The 21943-nt window shown below is 37.5% G+C and overlaps 1 protein-coding gene and 1 long non-coding RNA gene across 4 annotated transcripts in view; one reads left to right on the top strand and one right to left on the bottom strand.

Moving 5' to 3' along the window:
- LOC126765196 (uncharacterized) overlaps nt 1-21943 on the bottom strand; it is a 461867-nt gene that overhangs the window by 314074 nt on the left and 125850 nt on the right. The window lies entirely within an intron of this gene.
- LOC126765440 (uncharacterized) lies at nt 3393-3945 on the top strand. Its single transcript, XR_007668394.1, has 2 exons — nt 3393-3536; nt 3718-3945. It is a non-coding gene; the product is annotated as an uncharacterized LOC126765440 (long non-coding RNA).

The raw sequence follows: 21943 nt of genomic DNA, 5'->3' as shown, positions 1-21943 counted from the left end.
CTGAACGCAGCTGACTATCGAAGCCAAATAGTAGACAAAAGAAAAATCAAATATGCCATAAATAATTTTGCACCATTTAAAGCGGCAGGTCCTGACGGGATTATGCCCATAATGCTGCAAAAACTGGTAAAACCAATGGTTCTAAGGCTTGAAAATATATACAAAGCTAGCATTCAACTATCTTACATCCCAAGAAGTTGGAAAAGGAGTAAAGTTGTGTTCCTGCCAAAACCAGGCAGAAGAACACACGAGAATGCCAAGGATTTTAGACCTATAAGCCTTACCTCCTTTATGCTGAAGGTACTAGAAAGGCTAGTAGATCTACACGTAAGAGCCATAATGGAGGAGAAGTAATCGAAGACCCAACATGCGTACATAAAGGGCCGATCAACCGAAACCGCCCTTTACGAGGTGATAAGTGTGACTGAAAAATCACTACCCCACATACAATACACCATGGCTGCATTTCTAGACATAGAGGGCGCCTTCAACAACATAGAAGTAAATGCGATAATTAATCCCTGGCACATGGTGGCGTAGACGACAGATGGCTAGCAGATGGATACTATCGATGCTTGAGAATAGGGAGATTATAGCTTCAAACGGCGCTGCAACACAAACAAGCTATGTGAGTAGAGGGACGCTTCTATGGGTTGCAGCGCTAAACGAAATACTAGTCCAACTAAACGGTGGAGGAGGGAAAGCAGTAGCGTATGCAGGCGATATAGTGTTGTTGGTATCAGGTATGTTTCCTTCAACAGTCAGCGAGATTACGGAAAGAGCACTTCGTAGGTTAAACCTATGGGCTAAAAACAATGATCTATGAGTTAACCCGAACATAACAGAACGGATGCTATTCACAAGCAGAACCAAAATACCTCAGTTTCAACTTCCGTTACTATACGGTACAACACTCACTCTATCCCCCACAGCTAAATACTTGGTGGTGGAGATTGACACCAAACTGTCCTAGAAAATAAATATAGAAAAAAGAATAAACAAAGCATACATGGCCTACTATACTTGTAAGAAAATCGTCAACAAGAATGAGAATGAAGAATGTGGATGTATACGGCTGTCATAAGACCTATACTTACATATGGAGATCTGGTATGGTGGCCAGCGCTAAACAAACAATACAACATTAGAAAATTAAATGGAATGCAAAGAGCAGCATGTTACGGGTGCAATCAGGTCATGTCCGACTGATGCGCTCAATGTGATCCTGCATCAACTACCAATGGACATTTTTATTCACAAAACAGCAGCAGCACCAGGAGGTTGGAATCAACAGAACTGCGGACATAATGTAATCCTAAACAAACTCACCATTAATAAATCAAACTACATTCTCCCAAAGCTGGATTTCAATAGACACTTCCAGGTGAGGATACCATCTAGACGAGAATGGAGAAGAGGTTCAATAGCAGAGGAAGATACCACCTCCGTCTATACCGACAGGTCCAAAATGGACTGCGGAGTAGGCACGGGGGAATTCTCCACTGATCTAGGCATATCTCTCTCTATACGTCTACCGAACTCGGCTAGCATCTTCCAAGCAGAAGTACTAGGCATAGAAAAAGCTTGCGAAGGGAATATACATAAAGCAACTGTATTTACGGATAGCCAGGCGGCCCTTCTGGCATTGTCTTCACCCATGCCAAATTCCAGTATAGTTCACAACTACAAGAGAACACTAAGCTCAATAAAAGACAAGCTCCATATAAACTTGATCTGGGTTCCCGGCCACAGGAAAATTTTCGGTAACAAAAAAGCAGACCAGTTGGCAAAGGCAGGAGCTTTCCTGAATGAATCCGAGGCGGAGTTAATACCAAGCCCGCTAGGATCGATCAAAGGAGAGATCAACAGACAATTTCAACAAATTGCAAACAACAGGTGGAAAAACATTACAAAATGCGTCAAACTAAACAATTATGGCCAACATATGACAGGAAAAGAACCAACGACTTATTAAATAGGTCAAAAAAAAGTATTTACAGAATAACAGCTACCACAACAGGACACTGGCCTTTTGGGGAACATGCGTCCAAAATGGGTATGCCCTACAACGACATCTGCCGTGGCTGCGGAGTAGCAGGGAACAAGGAAACAATCTTCCACTTTCTCTGCGAATGCCCAACTCTAGCACAGATCCGACACAAAACACTCGGAATCCACCAAGCACCAAACCTTGAATGGATTTCCACGAAAAGCATATCGGACATAAGTAGTTTTATCGAAACCTCAAAATGGTTTGAGAGAGAAGGTGAAACGTAATAGCAGATACAGGGGGTTCTACGAATAGTGTATCAAATTGGCACATCAAGTGCTAATTGAGCCCGATAGGGCTGCACTCCTACCTACCTAGCAACTAGTGCTTCCCGTTTGCTTTATGCTCCTAGGGGGCCTTTCATTCTCTATTATTTATGACTTTTTAGCTCGGGCGCCAGTTAAGCTTTTGGTTATTGAAAAACCAAAAAAAATATAGTTTTTTAGCGGAGCTCCATTGGAGCAGCGTTACCGCGTAGCTTTATTGGAGTAATCAAACTGAAACTTAGCTTAACCAAATTACAATATTTATACTTAATTCTAAACTAAATAATTATCCGTGGCGTGGTTCGTTTCCACGAATCTTATTCTGCACAACAGGTAGTGCAGACGCTGACCATGCACTTTCTGGTGCCGGAAGTTGTAAGTCGATACTTATTAGTAACAAGTGTTGTGTCTACTTATCTTAAGATATAAAAATCACGTGTCACGTTGTTTGGTTTCGATGGACTCCTAAACTACTGAACCGTTTTTAATCAAATTTTTAACACTGTGTGCAGTTTGGTCCAACTTGAAAGATAGGATAGTTTATAACTCTCCTTATAGTCGCATTATTTATTTATTGCAAATTATTTGTTTATTATTAGCAAAGAGCTATCCACCAGTTGGTGGCGCTAACAGCGGTATTCAGTAAGTGCGGTATCTTACAGTAGATGGCGCTACATTTCTTTCTAAATTTTCATGGATTTCGGCTGTCATAACAAAAGCTGCCACTTGCTAAAAACATTAAATGAAAATGCGTTGTTTGAAGTTTATATCGGGTGATTTTTTAAGAGCTTGATAACTTTTTAAAAAAAACGCATAAAAAAATCATCGGTTCTTTAAAACGTTAGAATGACATTTACTTTTTGAAAGATACATTTCATTTAAATGTTGACAAATCTTGGTGGTCCATTCGGAAAGTTAATTTTGGGCATTTTTCGAGCATTTCCCAAAATAAATTTCTTCGGAAATAAATGGAATTTTCTGTAGACTTTAGACGAATTTTAGCCCCACAAAAATAGTCTAAAGGCGTTAAATCGATGATCTTGGTGGCCAAGTGTACTGTTGGGGATCCATTTCTTGAGATGAATTTTTCTCCGAAGTTTTCCCTCAAAATGGCCATAGAATCGCGAGCTGTGTGGCATGTAGCGCCATCTTGTTGAAACCACATGTCAACCAAGATGCTAACAAACTTTTTGTTGCCAAAAATGGAAGAACTGAACTTGGTTGACATGTGGTTTCAACAAGATGGCGCTACATGCCACACAGCTCGCGATTCTATGTTCATTTTGAGGGAAAACTTCGTAGAACAATGCATCTCAAGAAATGGACCCGTAAGTTGGCCACCAAGATCATGCGATTTAACGCCTTTAGACTATTTTTTGTGGGGCTACGTCAAGTCTAAAGTCTACAGAAATAAGCCAGCAACTATTCCAGCTTTGGAAGACAACATTTCCGAAGAAATTCGGGCTATTCCGGCCGAAATGCTCGAAAGAGTTGCCCAAAATTGGACTTTCCGAATGGACCACCTAAGAAGCAGCCGCGGTCAACATTTAAATGAAATTATCTTCAAAAAGTAAATGTCATGAACCAATCTAACGTTTCAAATAAAGAACCGATGAGATTTTGCAAAAATTTTATGCGTTTTTTTAAAAAAGTTATCAAGCTCTTAAAAAATCACCCGGTATTATTTGTGGTAAAGTTATACGAATCTATGACTTCCAATATTCTAAATTTAAGAAAAAATCACATACAATCCGTGAAATAAATAAAGTTATGTACATATGTATGGTCAGACAAATAAGCAATGCTGCCACTCTTTTCCAGTAAATCTTCCTCGAATTTGGGAGATTTCAGAAGAATTTAGGAAATCGCAGAGTTGATTTCTGCATGCATTTCCTAAATGCAAAAAAAAATTTCATTTAGTTGCATTTAGGTATAGAATTTTGTATGGCTAATGCCCGGTTTCACAGTCCATACTTAAGTTGTGCCTAAATAAAATCTTAGCTAAGTATTGTTGCAAACTGAGTAGTCGTTTGTGTTTCACAGTCAATGCTTAATTTTTATAAAATTTTATTATGATATATGGCAACGTTATGGGCAACATATGTTTTACAAATGTCATTCATAAAAATATGTTTGAAATATTTAAATTATAACAGACAATACATAAATTTTCGAGGAAAATTATATCAAAAATTGATGAAAACAACAAAAGAACCCCAAATTTCATCACTAGCGAGTCGGAGCACCTATGGGAACTGAAGGAAAAGTATAAGCTGTTATTGAGTGCAAACGAACGGACACTTGCCCTACGCTACGAAAGATGTCGCTGAAAATTCAAAGCAAATTCAAAACAAAAATCAGCTGTTATTTAAGCATTGCTTAAGCCTCCCATTTTCAGTGCCTAAGCATAACCTAAGTATGAACTGTAAAACACTATTTTCCTGTTTTATTATATATTAAATAAAAGAAAGTTGTGTTAGTTACACCATTTATAACTCAAGAACAGCTGAACCGATTTGGTTGAAAATTGATGGAGAGGTAGCCTACAACCGGCGTAAGGACATAGGATACCTTTTACCTCTTTATACCAAAATTTAATAAAACTCATAAATACAAAATTTATATTTCAAATCATAAGCATTTGTTCAAAATTCATGTTTGTAGGAATCATTTGAATATATGCGTACAATTTTAACCAGATTCTTCCTCAAAAATAATACAATTGCTAGGTATTTGTAATAGTAGAAAAGAGCTGCAACCAAATACGCAGTGAAATAGATTATAACTGGCTCAGTAAAACTGATGTCATAACCTTTCCAGCGGACTTTTTCGTCTTTCCACGCCTGAGAACCGGTTCATCATGTGCAGTCCACCAGAATAACTGTCGATTAGACTTCAGTGGGAAATGATGGAGCTATGTTTCTATTGTCAAACACCGACGCAAAAATTCGGTTTTATTACGATTAAAGAGCACTCAAACACTTCTCAGAATCAGTTATTCGTTGTGTTTGTTGGATTATGAACTTGCGAGGCACACACTTTGCCCAGAGCTTTCGCCTCTTTAAGCTTAGTAAATATCTTTTCATCGGTGGATTTCCATGAGCCAAAATAAAACAGTATTTTCACAAAAAAAGCAATGCTTCATTGACACACGAAATGTATTATGATCCATTTTTTTGTAAATTAACACAAGCTGCTTCACAAAAATTCAAAATCTCCTTAACTAATAGTTATAATCCAACTAATAGAAATCATATACATAGATGGTAGTTGTAGTATTTTCAGCCACAGTGAAGCGTGGACGGGTCCTCTAGTATATGTATATAACCGTTTATCTTTGTCGCTTAATTATAGTTTATTCGTACAACCGTTAGGTGAACAAAACTTTAAAACTCAATAGCAACTGGTTGCAAGAGTATAAAAATATTTGTGTAAAAATACACCTGCGTGCACGCACAACTTACCATTCAAGAATTTCAAGTGTTGCGCATATTTGACTACACTTTATAGTGGTACTTTTTGCGGTATGGAATGTATTTTATTTAAAAACATGTGACATGACATGTTATTTATTAAAAATATTAAAAACAAAAACACTCAGTTAAAGATAGGAACTTATTCCAGTGCGAGAGCGCATCAAAATAAGGTATACAAGCAATAATTTATGGTATATAAAAATAACTGACTTTTGCTATGACTTCTTCAACGTACTTCTGGAGAAAATAATTCTAGCTGCAGAACTAAATAGAGAAGGTACCATCTTCAACCGCGCCGTTAGTTCTGCTTTCTTCAGAATGGATAGGGTTACCATATAAGGTCTCAGTCAAAATCAGTCCCGTTGCATATGTACCCAAACCACAGGGAATTTTCAGGGAATCTGTGCCGAAGATCAAAATCAAGGAGTTCCCTGACAAATCAGGGAATATTGTAACCCGAAGAATGGATAAGGCACTGAAGCAAATGGGTCTAGTGGTGAACGAGGGCAAGACGATAATTTCGTAGATAATTTCGTCTATCTTGGAACCAGCATCAACACCAACAACAACGTCAGTCTCGAAATCCAACGCAGAATATCTCTTTCCAAAAGGTGCTACTTTGTACTAAGTAGGCAATTAAGAAGTAAAGTCCTCTCTCGACGAATAAAAACAAACCTCCATAAGTCACTCATAATTCCCGTCCTGCTATATGGTGCAGAGTCTTAGACGATGAGGTTCTGCGAAAGATTTATGGTCATTTGCGTGTTGGCCACGGCCAATATCGCATTCGATAGAACGACATTGACATAGTTCAGCGAATTAAAAGTTAGCGGCTACGCTGGCTAGATCATGTTGTCCGAATGGACGAAAACACTCCAGCTCTGAAAGTATGCGACGCTGTGCCCGTCGGGGGAAGCAGAGGAAGAGGAAGACCTCCACTCCGTTGGAAAGATCAAGTGGAGAAAAACCTGGCTTCGCTTGGAATCTCCAATTGGCGCCACCTTGCGAAAAGAAGAAACGCCTGGCGCGCTGTTGTTAACCCGTCTACAAACACGTAAGTGGTTTCTATGCCAGTGAAGAAGAAATAAAGTAAAATGCTTTTCAACTAATGTGGTGAGTGTTTTGTGCTTTTTTCTTGTGAGATTTGAGCAAGAATAACCTCACAAAAAAAACAGCACAGTAAACCTCACAAACCAGTTGTGAAAAGCTACTGCCGAAAATGCAGCGTTTGTTAGAGCAGAGGTACGCTATTAAATTCTGTGTGAAACTCGGTAAATCTGTGACAGAGACGTTTGATATGATCAAGCAGGCTTAGCCAGATGTGGCACCAGGTCTTTTTGGAGGGCCGAGAAGAGGTCTCTGATGAATGAGCAAATCCAAAGTGAAAACGATACTCATTATCATTTTCGACATCAAAGTCATCGTCCACCTTGAATTTGTTCCTCCTGGACAAACCGTCAACGCCAAGTTTTACATGGAAGTCCTCGACAGACTCAATCGGGTCCGACAAGACATCGCAGCCGATTGGAAGTGGCACCACGACAACTCCCCGGGACACACTGCCTTTCTTGTGTACAGCTACCTAACATGGCCGGCACCCCAACGCTTCCGCAGCCGCCCTAAAGCCTCAATGTGGTCCCCCACACTTTTTTTGTTTGCTTGCCTGAAAATACCGATAAAAGGCAAGTCACCAGTGCGATACGTCATCCAGGCTTTTAAAAACAAGGGAATTATTACGTCAAAGCCTCGTATTGATCGGGAAACACGTAAAGTTGTATCTCTTGTAAAGCTTAATCTGCGTTTAACAGCTTCCCAAATGGCAAGAGATGTTAAAGTATGATTTAGAAAGACAATATGCAACGACACGTCAAGAAAAATATTAAAGAAAACTGGATATCGTGGACTAGTTGTACGCAAATAGCCATTCATTTTCTTAAAAAATTGTATGAAGCGCATTGCTTTCGCAAATGAACATGAATTATCTTTCTGGGAATCGCTTTTATGGTCGGATGGGACTAAATATGGTATTTTTGGGATAAAAGGAAGACAGATGGTGTGGCGAAAAACTGGTACGGCCTTTGAAGCACGAAATCTTTCTTCTACCGTAAAGCATGGAGAGAGTGGAGTTCAAATGTGGGGGTGTATGGCAGCAAGTGTAGTTGGCGGGATTGAGTTTATTGATAATATAATGAACAAATTTCATTATCTAAATATTTTAAAACGACAAATGAGGCAAAGTGCTGTCAAATTAGGGTTGCCAAACGTGTTTTACTTCCAACGGGACAATGACCCAAAGCATACTGCGGAAGTTGTTCGCCTTTGGCTACTTTACAATGCTCCAAAACAGCTACATTCACCACCACAATCACCTGACCTCTATCCAATAGAGCATTTATGGGCTCTATTGGAGCGCAAAATTCTCACACGTACAATAGCGAGCAAAGAAATGCTCAAGACCGTTATATTAGATGAATGGAGTAAAATATCGACAGAAGAAACGAGGAAATTAGTACATTCCATGCCCAAACGTGTAGCAGAAGTTCTAAAATTTCGAAGCTACCCTTCATATTACGAATTACTTCATATGTTATTGTTTTGTTCGACAAGCTGAGACCTTAGTTAATTGTTTTTTAAAATGTCAATGAGCTTTGTGACTTTTGTTTATTGAATTATTAGAAAAAATTTATATTTTCTTAATCAAAAAGATATCATTTAATAAAACAAAAAAGAAGTTTCGTAATCTCTTAATTGGTCAAACTTTTACGTCAGTTTAAAAGATTTTGTACACAGTGAGCGGATACTTTTTCTACCTACTGTATATGTATGTATATTTGTTATGAAAGCCTACTTTTTCTATACTGTTTTCTATGTATTTACTTTTTTGAAGATAATTTCATATATTTGTTATGAAAGCACATAAGTATATACATATTTAAAATTGATATGATGAATTCCATGAAATCTTTGCGAACATATACATATGTATGTATGTAATACAGTAAGATTTGTATTACTACCTAAATGCATTTTATATATGTAGGTTTGATAATTCCATTATTTATATACATAAATACATATGTATGCATATGTATATTTGCATTGGTCATTAAAAATTTTGATATCATCAAAGACCAAGTGGTCGCACATGTACTCATATACATATGTATGATTATGTGTGCATGTAAACAAAAATAACAGACCATACGCATTATGTTTGTAAATTTATCTACATGCAACATATATATGTAAATATGTAAACCTCAATGTTTCATGCAAAATCTCCGTTGACACGGACAACCATTGGCGAAGCTCGCGTTTTTTGCTTTCATGTCAAAGAGTCATTCTGTCAAAGGACTGACGTCACAACATTTTGTTGTTGGTTAAAAATCCAAGCTGTGCCGAAAAAATAAGCGAACGATCGCCGATTGTCACCGTTTCCCTTACCGCTATAACAGCTTCGCTACAAACATTTTTTTTTTGTATTCGTATGAGCGTGCATACATACATATCAACGCAGATTTTTGCGAGCCACGGAAAAATATTTTAGAATTGACAAATATTATAAGTCGACAACAGCTATGTTGCCACTTTTGTCACTTCTTTCTGTGTTTTGCGAGTTTGCGGGGTTGTCAGTTTTCCCTTCTAGAACAAGCTTCAGAAAGTTCTTCAAATTATGATTTTTAGCGTTTGCCACTGTCGCGAAAAGCCGCTTGTAGGCAAACGCGCTCGGGGAGATGTGAAGGTGATTACTTTTGTGAATGAAGCTAATTGCTTGTTGAAAGTGCGCTTGCGTCCATGAATGAAAATGTTTTTGTTGTAGGTTTTGGGCTTCGGCCATTTAGCTGCTATGTTGACTTGTGACGCTGCTGATGTTGTTTGAGACGATTGTTGTAGTTTTTGTGTGTATGTAAGTTCATTATGCGTTATTTGTGTGACAATGTCATACACACATATGTACATATGTATGTACATATGAGTAGCGCGCAGATGTTATTATTGATATGTGGTAATACGATTTGAGTTCGCGAAAACGAACATAAATACATATGGTCATGATACATGTGAATAAAAGTTTTGAATGACAAAATATACGATTTATGTATATTTATCACTATTGTGATGTATTACATTTTTTAATATATTATGATAATTATGTATGAATATGAATAATGAAGTATAGACATAAGTATACATATATACTATACATACATATATCAAACATAGTAAATAATTAACTACAAATATTGAGTTGAAATTAAATAAAAATGTTCTCAATTGCACCTCTCTTCATAAATATGCATAAAACGAATTCATTTGAATACATATTTATGTATGTTTGCATATAAACGTATAAAAATATAAGCAAACCAGCTAACATTAGTCTGTAAGATCTATATACATATGTATGTATATTTCTGAACATAATTTATTCCATGCTCAGCTCTGTTCAAGCGCACCTGTTAAGATTTCTCCTGCCGAGTTGGCAGTGGTGAAACTCATCTCGACCGAGTTAGCCAAAAATATTTTTACGTTCTTCGCGCCGTGAACCTTCTTTATGATATACGTTCTCTGATATTAGTTGCACAGCTCGTACCGCACAGTTGAATGCCATACATCCAAATCGGCTTCATGACTGCATTATAGTATAAAAGCACTTTGTTGTCAAGGCTAAATTTAGAGTTTTTATTTAAAGGCCAATTAAAATTTGCAGCTCTAATCTTCACACATGTTATTTTACTAGAGATGTGTTTTCTCCATGTGAACCTTCTATCTAGGTGAATACCAAGATATATTACTTCGTTCGCTTGGGGTACTAAAATATTTCTTATTTTTACTGCCGGGCAGATTTTGGCCTTAGCGAAAACGAAACATGCTAACACTTCTATTCATTCACGTTTATACGCCGGTTCGCTAGCCATTCTTCGACATAACTTAAATGCTCCGCTAAAATTCTTTGCTTCAATGAGTTAAGCCTACCCCACTCTATCTGGAAAAAATTGGCGCACCCTAGCACAACTCAACTCCCCTGAGAAGAACACCACACTCAACATCTGAAAACAACATGCCCTAATACACCACACCTGGGGACAAATTGCTTTTCACCAGAGCAGATGGCAACTATCTAATAACTAACGAAAGGATTGGATCATCGCTATTTTTTTACATTCACTTACACACTGCGCCGCTTCGACCTCTTTCGCATACTTTCATCTATCGACAACAATCCTGCGCACTACGCTCAGCCTATTAAAAATAAATCATCCGTATACTGTCTCGCCCGCTCGTCGTGGGTTTCAATCGTACATCCGCACGTAGCGAGTATATTTAGATTTTTTTCATAGTTTGAGATTAATTGTAAAGTTACAAAATTGCCTTTCTAAATTAAAATTAACTTATGTAAAATAAAAACGAGCATTTTTACTTGTCGCCGTTTTAAACATTCTTGATGCTAAAATGTGGCAATTGTTATGGCTAACTATAGCTGTGTCATCCGCAAAAGTTGAAGATAATACATTGTTAGCTGTTGGAAGATCTGCTGTATATATGAGGTATAGTGTTGGGCTTAACACACTGCTGGTATACCAGCTCATATCTGTCGTTCATCAGATATGAAATCTCCTATTTTCACCATAAATTGTCTATTAGGTAGAATTTTTGTAATTTTATATAAAAGGCCTTCATGCCACACCTTAACAAACGCCTGAGCAAAATCTAGAAATATTGCTGAACAGTACTCCCCGTGTTCAAATGTTTTCCTTATTTCGTCAGTAATTCTATTTACTTGCTCTATTGTGCCATGTTTCGCAGTTTCCGAGTTGATGCGTTGGTATTGTATTATTTTCGTGAAGGAAAGGAGACATCTTTGATAGCAATACTTTTTCAAATATTTTAGAAAGACAGGGTAGACAGGGTAGACAGGGACTGATTGGTCTATATGAAGACGGCTGTGTTAAGTCTTTGCCAAGTAATGTGGATCCCTGGCCATGCTGGTATTACAGGCAACCACTTTGCAGACCTCGCTGCGAAAAATGTAGCCAGAACTCCTGCTTTAACATACTACGTCTCAACCAAGCAAGACATTTCTAACCTTATTAAGTGCAAAAGGCATCAAAAAAACGCAAGCGAATGGAAAACATTTAAACATCACTACGCGGTCATAAACCCAGTCAGAAATCGAATAATCTACTCGTCAACAGTTCCAATTAGCGCAATGAAGACATATACTCGATTAAGGATTGGACACACTATCATAACACACGCCCACTTACTATCGGGTAAAAGCCCATCCATTTGCCCCTTTTGCGATGACACCGCTTCTATCAAACACTTACTCACACTCTGTCCGATGCTTCACTCAACAGCCCACAACTCTGGCAACATTGATCTCATAAAACTACTAAGTGAACCTTCAGAAAAAAACGTTATGATTGTATATAGATTCTTAAAAACCAACGATTTGTTAAAACATATTTAAGCAACTTACATCTTTACTAACCCTTAGCAAATAAAATTTTTCACCTAGTTATAATTACAAGGCGGCTGAAGGCCTTGTAGCCGGTGCTGCGTTTATGTATTTATATAATAAAACTCCTTTTTGTTATAGGAATTATTATAAATAAATAAATAAGTCTTTCCCAGGTTTATCTCTCAAGATAATCTGCGACTTGGATAGTATCCGAAACTAAGAATTGCATTTGTGGTAATCCCAAAAGCTATAGATATGGCAACTCGAAAACTGGATAAACTGTCAGCTTGACGGACTACCATCTTTCTCTCTTCTTGGCGCATCATTACGGCTGCAAGCACATCCTACCATTTTTGTCTATAAACCTATTCTATCACTTTTTATATTTAAATAAATCAAGTATTATTGTGGGCATCCCACATATTTGTGACTCCGAAAAAATGTGAAATGACGGAAGAAGAAGCGGTAAACTAGGTAACACAAAATTTGCAGCATCAACACCAATAGGCGGAAAATGTACAAACTTACAACGTGGAAGTATCCAAAGCTTCCATTAAGATCCCACCATTCTGGCACGCAAAGCCAGAACTGTGGATGGCACAGGTGGAGTCGCAATTCCTTGCGGCAGGCATAACGAGCGATAAAAGGAAGTACCACATCGTCGTGGCCGCAATCGAAAGTACCGTGTTGGCCCAAATAAGCGACATCAATCTCAATCCATCGAACAGTGATTTGTATACCACGCGCAAACGCGTAAAAAAGTTACTGCCAGAACAAGAGCTTGGTGAAATGCGTCCACCGCAGCTCTTGCGCGAAATGCGAAGTTTAGCCAGCAGCGAGATTAACGATAACATATTAAAGTCCATTTGGATGAGTCGGTTACCTTCCAACATGCGACTAATCATTTCCATCAGCAACAAACCGCTCGACAAAGTTGCCCTGCTCGCGCACAAAATATGTGAGATTAGCGACACCCCACGCGTACACGTGGTCGAAACTTCAAACACAGCAATACGCAATCAATCCAGCATCGATCAGCAGTTAGCCGAAAGCACGAAAGAGATAGCTTCAATAAAGGCTAATATAAATCGTCGGTCTAGAAGTCGCAGCAGAAACCGTGCTCCATCACGTTCTAGTATGCAAAACAACGAATCGAATCGCTCGAATGGCTTCTGCTGGTAACACCACATATTTGGTAACGATGCTAAAAAATGTAGGGCCTGCGCAAGAAGTTAAACTAATTAGGTTGTCGTCAATGGCGGTCGACGAGGGAATTCAAAGATATCACGATGGAAAAGTTTTCAGTAAAAAAACCACAACTCTTTGTAACGCAACTTATCATCACCAAAGGACCACCAGTTTTCTCTAAACCAAGACGCTTATCTCTCGAGAAATTAAAAGCCGCAAAAACCGATTTACAACTCTTGCTGAACGCAGGCATCTGTCGTCTAACGAGCAGCCCATGGGCACGCCCGCTGCACATGACAAAGAAGAAAAACGGCGAGTGGAGGCCATGTGGGGATTTCAGGCGACTAAACGTCGTCACCAAGCCTCACAGGTACCCCCTGCTACACCTACACGATTTCACTCATTTCCTGCACGGTTGCACTTGATGCACTTGATTTGCGTCGGGCTTACCACCAGATTCCTGTGGAGCCAAACGACATACCAAAGACAGCAATCACAACGCCATTCGGCATGTTTGAATTCCGGCTAATGTGCTTTGGTTTAAGGAATGCCAGTCAAACGTTTCAAAGATCCATGGATCATATATTCCGTGAATACGACTTCGCCTGGCCGTATCTCAATGACATTTTGATATCTTCGAAGGATATGAATCAACATCGTCATCATCTAAATTAGTATTTAAAAAGCTAAGCGAGTACGGCCTTGTTATCAACCGTTCAAAATGTATACTAGGTCAGCTGCAAGTTCAATTTTTAGGATTCAAAATAAACAACAGTGGAATCTAACCCCCAGAAGAACGAGTACGGGCAATTCAAAATTTCAACCTACCTTCGAGAGCATGTGATTTGTGATGTTTTCTCGGAATGGTAAACTTTTTTTGCAGATTCTTGCCTTGCGCCGCAAAAAGGCAAATGACATTATTCAACCTTATAAAAGGTAAAAAGAAAAACGACACTTCGCCAGTTGATTAGACAATTGAAGCAAAGGAGGTATTTCAACAATGCAAAAATGACTTATAGAAAGCAATTTTACTCGCTTACCCAAAACCCAGGGCGCAACTCAGTTTGACGGTGGATGCATCTGGAGCTGAGGTAGGAGCTGTGCTACAACAACACGACAACGACTAATGGCAACCACTAGGCTTTTATTCCGAAGGCCTTACCGAAACACAAACAAGATACAGCACTTACGATCGTGAACTGTTAACGGCATACAAAGCAGTCAAATACTTTCAACTAGAAGGAAGAGATTGATCATTGACCACAAGCCATTGCAGCATATGCTCCAGCAAAAGCTTGAAAAGGCATCTGTGTCATTTTGAACTTATCGCACAATTTACAACAGACATTCGATACATCCTCGGATAAGAAAACATAGTGGCTGATGCAATGTCACGTATTGTCACGTATTGACGCCAGACATACTTCAACCACCACCGACTTCACTAACCTGGCGGAGAGTCAAAAGTCTGACTCTGAGCTCTAAGACTTCCAGCCTATTAATTAAATCTTTTACGATTCCAGGCACCGATATAGATATATTTTGTATTGTAAGTACCAGCCAGGTGCGAGCATATTTAACTCCTTCGTTTCGTAAAACTCTATACATAACATGGCACACACCGGCTCCGCTAAAACAACAAAATTGATCGCAGAAAAATTAGTGTAGCGGAATCTCCGAATAGATTACCGCTAATGGTCCAGGCAGTGCATCCATCGGACCATTACCACCTTGCAAGGGTTATCGATACTGTTTGACAATAGTCGATCGTTATTGCCGATGGTTGGAGGCACTTCCGCTCGAAGGCATGACGACAGAGACCATTGCTTTCAATTTCTATACATACTGCATCGCTAGATTTGGAGTAACGAGTAGAGCAACAACGGATCAAGGTAGATAATTTGAAGCTACACTATTCCGAGAACTTCCTAGACTTTTAGGCATCAAGCACTTACGTACCACTGCGTATCACCCGCGTCAAACGGGATTGTCGAGCGATGGCATAGATCATTAAAAGCAGCCATAAAATGCTACATGACACACAACTTTTCGTTCCTCATGGAGAGATGATTTAAGAACGACACCGACAGAAATTGTTTATGAAAATACTCTTCGATTACATGGTCAATTGTTTTCCGAAAAACATACGCGCAATGCCAACAAATGCGAGTTCGTCGAAAAAGCATTCGCTGCAGTCATACCATTGTGGAAAAGAACTTGCATTCAACACCATCAGTTTTGATACGCAACGACTCAATTCGTCCACCTCTCCAACCACCATACGAGGGACTATTTCCCGTAGTCGAACGTAGCGACAAATTCTTCAAAGTCAAAATCCGAGGAAAGGACGTAAACATTTCCATCGACCGGTTAAAATCAGCTTTCGTCGCCGAGGATTACCAAACCCCGTCAAATCAAACAATTCAACATAAAGAGTAACAAACAAAATCTGGTCCTCGAGTACGTTTATGAAATTTTTTCCGCATAGGGAGGAGTGATGTGGCAATCCCAAATGCAACTCTGCAAAAATTATAGGTATGGCAACTCGAAAACTGGATAAGCTGTCAGCTTGACGGACTACTATCTTTCTTTCTTCTTAGCGCATCATTACGGCTGCAAGCACACCCTACCATTTTTGTCTATAAACCTATTGTATCAGTTTTTACATTTAAATAAATCAAGTATTTATTACTGTGGGCATCCCACACATTTAAAAGCAAAGAAAGCACCACTACAGCAATAATTGGTAACTCAATTAGCATTTGAAAGACTCAAACGACTCTATAGCTATGTTGGGTAAGATTGGCAGTTTAAAGTTGTTCTTTGGCAAGTTAGGTTAAAATGCTTTTTCTAGGTGATTTGCAAAACAATTAGCCATTTCCTCGTTACTTCGAGCACAATTTCCACCCAAGTCTCGTATAGGCAAGTTGGAGTCAATTGGTGGCTTCATGGACTTTTGGGCTTTGCAAAGAGAATTTTGCGTGTTTGAATTTGTACACAGCTTCTTTATATACATTTCGGTGTTCAATTCTTCCTCACGTTCAGATTTCAATTGAAGCTGAGTGGAAGGGGATCGATTTATCTGCCATTCACGTCTTGTACGCCTTTTTTCATTTACAAACTTTTCTATTACTCTATTAATGATTTTTCTTGGACCAAGCGGCTAAAAGTTTTTGTTTGGTGTTGCTAAGATAGCTGCGCTAGTTATTATAATATTGAATTCTCTTATGCTTTCGTCAATATCTCTCCCTGTATTTATTTTGTACTCAACATTAATGTGGCTACTAAGTTCTTTTTTATATTTTAGCCAATTCGTTTTCTAAGATGTTAGACCTACTTTTGGATTATTAGTACAGGAGAGTGAGGAAGAGAAGAAGATAAATCAGTACATGTATCAGCTGTTATGAGCGATTTATCTATAGGCATGAGATTCTAATGAGTGGTGATTTAATTGTTTTCTAACCAACACTGCTGTTCTACAATGTGCCTTTCCATCTGGGTGATTTGTAACATACATAGATTCTAAATCCTGGTATAAAGAAATTGTTTTTATTCGTAAGATGAGATTCTGACAAAAGCATAACATGTTTATTATTTCCATAAAGAAATAAGTTCCAATTTATGTTTTAGCACCGCTAGCATTCCATATACAAATGTTCAGTATTTTTTACTTAAAAAAGTTAGCGAAATTTGGTTTTGTGATTTGATTATCTCTTGAATCCTATTTTGCATTGTAGACATAAATTGTGTCATACATTGTGTAAGGTTGAAAATCATAGTTTCAACGCTTCCATTTGGTTGGTTTTGGGGCAATTGCATTTATCCAGTGTTGCCTTTCCCTTGTGTAGCATTATTTTTAATAGTTCCCGGTTTTGAGACATAGACAGAGATTTCAATATTTTCGCTAGGAGGAATATTTCTCATTTGGTTACGACGTGCTTGAATTCCAACTGAAAATTACGTTTTTAAGTCTTTATATACAGGGTAATCCCTATAGTTTGCATTGTGATTTTCCACAATTACTACATTTTTTATTTAAATCCTCTTTCTTAAGGGTACATTTTGATGTGGGATGTAAATCGCAACACACTACGCAGACAATGCGTAAGGTGCAATATGATTCTGTTTTTTTTTTTAAGTCCTGTTTACTTTGAACGCACCTTGTATATCTTACTTGAGGATGATTTTTATATAACTTTCAATGTCGGGAAGTAAAATATAGTTACTTATCTAATTAAAAAGTTCGGTTACATGCGAACTTAGTGCTTTCTTACTTGTTCATAATTTTTTCAATGTATTTTATTTTTCTAATACTTTTAAAACTTGAACTCACTCTTATGACAGTATAAAAACGGGAGCGAAATGAACAAATTTCGCGTTTTTTCAACACTAATACCAAATTCACACGTTTTTGTTTTCATTTTTTACTTGCCACTTTCACTCGGATTCCAGAACCTGCCTGATTAATGATATCAGGACTAGGCAAAGTATTGAACGATATGGATATGTTATCTTGCCGCAGCTAAAAGTTGCGCTATATGAAAGTGAAATTTAATCAACAACAAAAAAAAAGTTTTAAAACCAAAGTAAGTAGAAGTTGGGGTTAGAAAACCCCAAGTTCGTTTGTAGCCGAACATTTCAAATTCTTGGAACATGCCAGTACTAAAGCCATGGAAATACTTTCAGATGCAAAATGTCAACCAGAGGATCGGAGTTCAAGCAATTCTATAAAAACATAACTCATACATTGACCGACATTTTCGCCATAAGGTTTGTAATGGGAGTTGACGAGATACCGCCACTGCACAGAATGACGGAATTTCTTTCTCGAAGCGCAGGCAAACCTTACAATTTCGCGCTTGGCTTAGCCAAAAACCAGGGTTTAAGAACCTCGGCGTGGAAGGTGTTCGCGAGCAGTGTGGAGCGAGCTGGATGGAAACTGAATATTACGGTTGACGATGAATCTTACAAATTTATCCGGTAGAAGGGATTCCGGCTGAACTTCCGATTCAATAAGGTGGTTATGAGGCCCTGGAGGCCCAAAGCAGTGCCTAAGGAAAGCCAGGAACCAGTAATACAGGTGGCCGTGGTACCGATTCACTCCGGCTTCAACTCAGCTGAGCAGATTGATCGAGCCAACCCACTATGGTTCCTAGGAACACATTTTCTGGCCAAAATCGATTTTTAAAAGTTCCGATTTTTCGTCTGTTTTTTTACCATCACTAAGCTGATGCTTCGCATGAGTTAATCGCATATTTTGTTTTTCCTTTAATCGGTTTATCGTTATGTGGTCAGCAGTTAAATTGTAACTTTGCCTATTTGCTTATACAAGTGGTGAAATTTGGCTGAAACTCAAAACTGAATATTTTATAAACAAATTAAAATTAACTAAAAGAAAAAAAATGGAAACTAACAATAAAGGTAATTATATTTTGTTTCTCGAATATTAATACATTCAACTGTTGTTAAGTTTGAAAAAAATTTATTTAAATATTAACTTTGGCTTAAGTAATATTTTTCAACTTTACGTAGAGCTTAAAAAAATTGGTAGCAGTTGGTAGTCTTGGTACTTTGTGATTGTATAAATAACTCAATTCGGAGTTTGTGTGCAAAAAATTATTTTGCTCTTTTTTGCGATTTTTGAATATTTCACATTTTTCTTAGACCACTACTCCGTGCGATTTGCTGATTTGTTTGAAGTATGGAAGGAGGAGGCAAACACGTGCCTTAGACAGACAGCAGTTTTTGATTTTTTGTTAGAAAACGTTATTGCAATTGACGTTTCCGATGAATACGCTGTCTATTTAAAGGAAAAAATAGAATTATATGTAAATATATTAATGACAGATGGGGAAAAAATCATCGGCGTGTAGATGTATTTTTGAAACAAAATGCAAACTGGCTTTTAACAAAAACCGAAATAATGAAACCGGAGTTGTCATATTCTATACCAAGCACATCAAAAGTAGGCCGTAAATCCCTTACATTTAATGAAAAATCTGCAAGAACGCAAAGAAAAGAAGCTGCGGAATTATCGAAACAGCAAGGCGAAAATATTGACTTAATGGTGTCCGCTGCGTCTACGGCTGCCCGTAAAAGAGGTCAAATGCATTTGGCTGTAACTTTAAAAAGGACTTTAAACAACTCAAATGAAATGTCTTAAATAAGAAAACTACATAGTAGAAAATAAAACCGACGAGAAATGCCCAATTCGCATGTCTGCTGAAGAGGGGTTGGCTTTCTTGTTGGAAAATAGCTTTACCAAACAATAATATATAAATATTCGAGAAGAAAGTCTTCGCCGAAATTGTGATATCTTTCCTTCTTACAAAGAAGTATTAAATAAGAAATGTGCATGCAGACCGAAGGAAATAGTAGTTAACGAAAATTTGGCAAAAGTTCCTTTGAAAAGATTGCTTGAACACACAGCAGAGAGGCTTATACTACAAAGAGATGTTATGGTCGCGGTAATGGAGGATAGGTAAGAAACCTTTTTGAAAGTGGAGTTAATTGTAAACTATGGATTTGACAGCAGTACAGGTCATTCTAATTTCAAGCAGAAATATTCAATTGCATCACATCAAATTGATTCATCGCTTCTTGCCACTACAATTACTCCATTACGTATGAGTGACGAAAACGGCACAATTTTGTGGTACAATCGGACACCACAGTCTATACGATTTTGTCGTCCTTTAAAACTTGAGTATATTAAAGAAACTAAAGAAACAATAACTAAAGAAAACAACGATATTAAAGCGGAACTGGACAAATTAGAGGTCTTTAAAATAAAAATTGACGATGAGAAAACAATTGAAATAAATTATAGGTTGTATTTGACGGCAATTGATGGAAAAGTGTTAAATGCGTTAACCGGAACAAAAGCAACTCAATGTTGTCCTATATGCGGTGCTACTCCTAAGGATTTTTTAAATAAAACAAATCTTAAAGCAGAGAAATTTAAACCGAAATCAAGTAATTTAAAGTACGGAATTTCTCCTCTACATTGTTGGATACGGTTTTTTGAGTTTGTACTTCATTTAAGTTATAAAAAAAAATTAAAAAAGTGGCAAATACGTAACGAATCAGATAAACACATCGTCGCAGAAGAAAAAGAGAATATTCAATGTTTGTTTTTGGACACGTCTCGGTTTACATGTAGATAAACCAAAAATTGGGGGATTTGGCAATACAAACGACGGAAATACTTCGCGTAAACAAGGAACTTATATACAATTTAAAGATAATATTAATATGTTTATCTTGCCAACTTCCATTAAACTTAGCAAAGTTTGAATTATTCTGCTTTCGGACCGCCGAACTTATAATGCAAAAATATCACTGGTGCCCGATGGCAGCAACTGTGCACAAAGTCTTAGTTCACTCCAAAAAGATCATTGAAAACATGGTACTTCCAATTGGTTATTTTGGTGAAGAAGCCTCAGAATCGCGAAATAAAATTTGTAAATTGGATAGGGTACATCATGCTCGGAAAACAGCCGAATTAGCAATCTAACTGATGTGATTAATAGAGCTCTTGACACATCAGATCCTTTAATTTCTAACATTAGCCTCGACAAACGCATAAAAAAACAAAAACGAATGCAACTTCCTAAAGAAGTTATTGCTTTATTAAGCTCTGCGGATGGTGACGCTGATACATTTTCTGCAAATGACGTTGATGAAAATGATGAGAACGACGAAGGTAATTTGGGCCTTAACTGTGGATACGAAGAGCTATTAAATAATTTAGAATTAGAAAATGATTCAATTTAATATTTATGTACATATGTATGTTACTACGCTGGTGTTAGCTTCTTATATGTTAACTAAAAAATATTTTATTATTTACTACTAACGGTAATAAGTTTAAACATACATACAAATATTATAAAAATGTCACCCAATAAAAATCAGAAATTATTTAAATTTCAAACCTATTTTGTAAAATTTTCAACAGTTTTAGAGAATATTTTTCGTATAACGAAAATTGTTTTTGTAGTTGAAAGTTTCCAAGAGAATATACGATAATTATTACAAATCAACGAAAATTTAAAAAAATTTATACGTTATACGAAAAAAGTTTTCAAAAATATTGTTAAAATCATTGCGCAGTCTGAGCCGATGAAAACGTGTACTTCCTTATACCAAAATTCATTGGGCTGCGTACTCGCAATTTGTTTTAAAGCTCTAAATACAAAGTTCAAAATTTTGGGAAAACTCATCGAATTTTATGAAATTTTGTGCAGAATGTTTAACGTTGATTTGCGCTATTTGTGTTGAAAGGAAAAGTATTCTTGCTATGGCAAAATATTCCCCACGGGGTCATTTGTTTGAGTCACAGTATATTAGATAGATGCGCGTGGCGGCTTTTTAAACACTCCCATTCTTTCAATAAACCCTATTTACTATATATATGCAAAATTTCAAAACTATATTACAGTTATTTGAATTTTGGCCAGAAAATGTGGTCCTAGGAACCATAGTGCAATCCTGG

This window comes from Bactrocera neohumeralis, unplaced genomic scaffold (assembly GCF_024586455.1).
Source record: "Bactrocera neohumeralis isolate Rockhampton unplaced genomic scaffold, APGP_CSIRO_Bneo_wtdbg2-racon-allhic-juicebox.fasta_v2 cluster10, whole genome shotgun sequence".
NCBI classification, from domain to species: domain Eukaryota; kingdom Metazoa; phylum Arthropoda; class Insecta; order Diptera; family Tephritidae; genus Bactrocera; species Bactrocera neohumeralis.
Note: the sequence above shows the minus strand (reverse complement) of the source record. Positions and strands in the feature narration are given on the sequence as shown.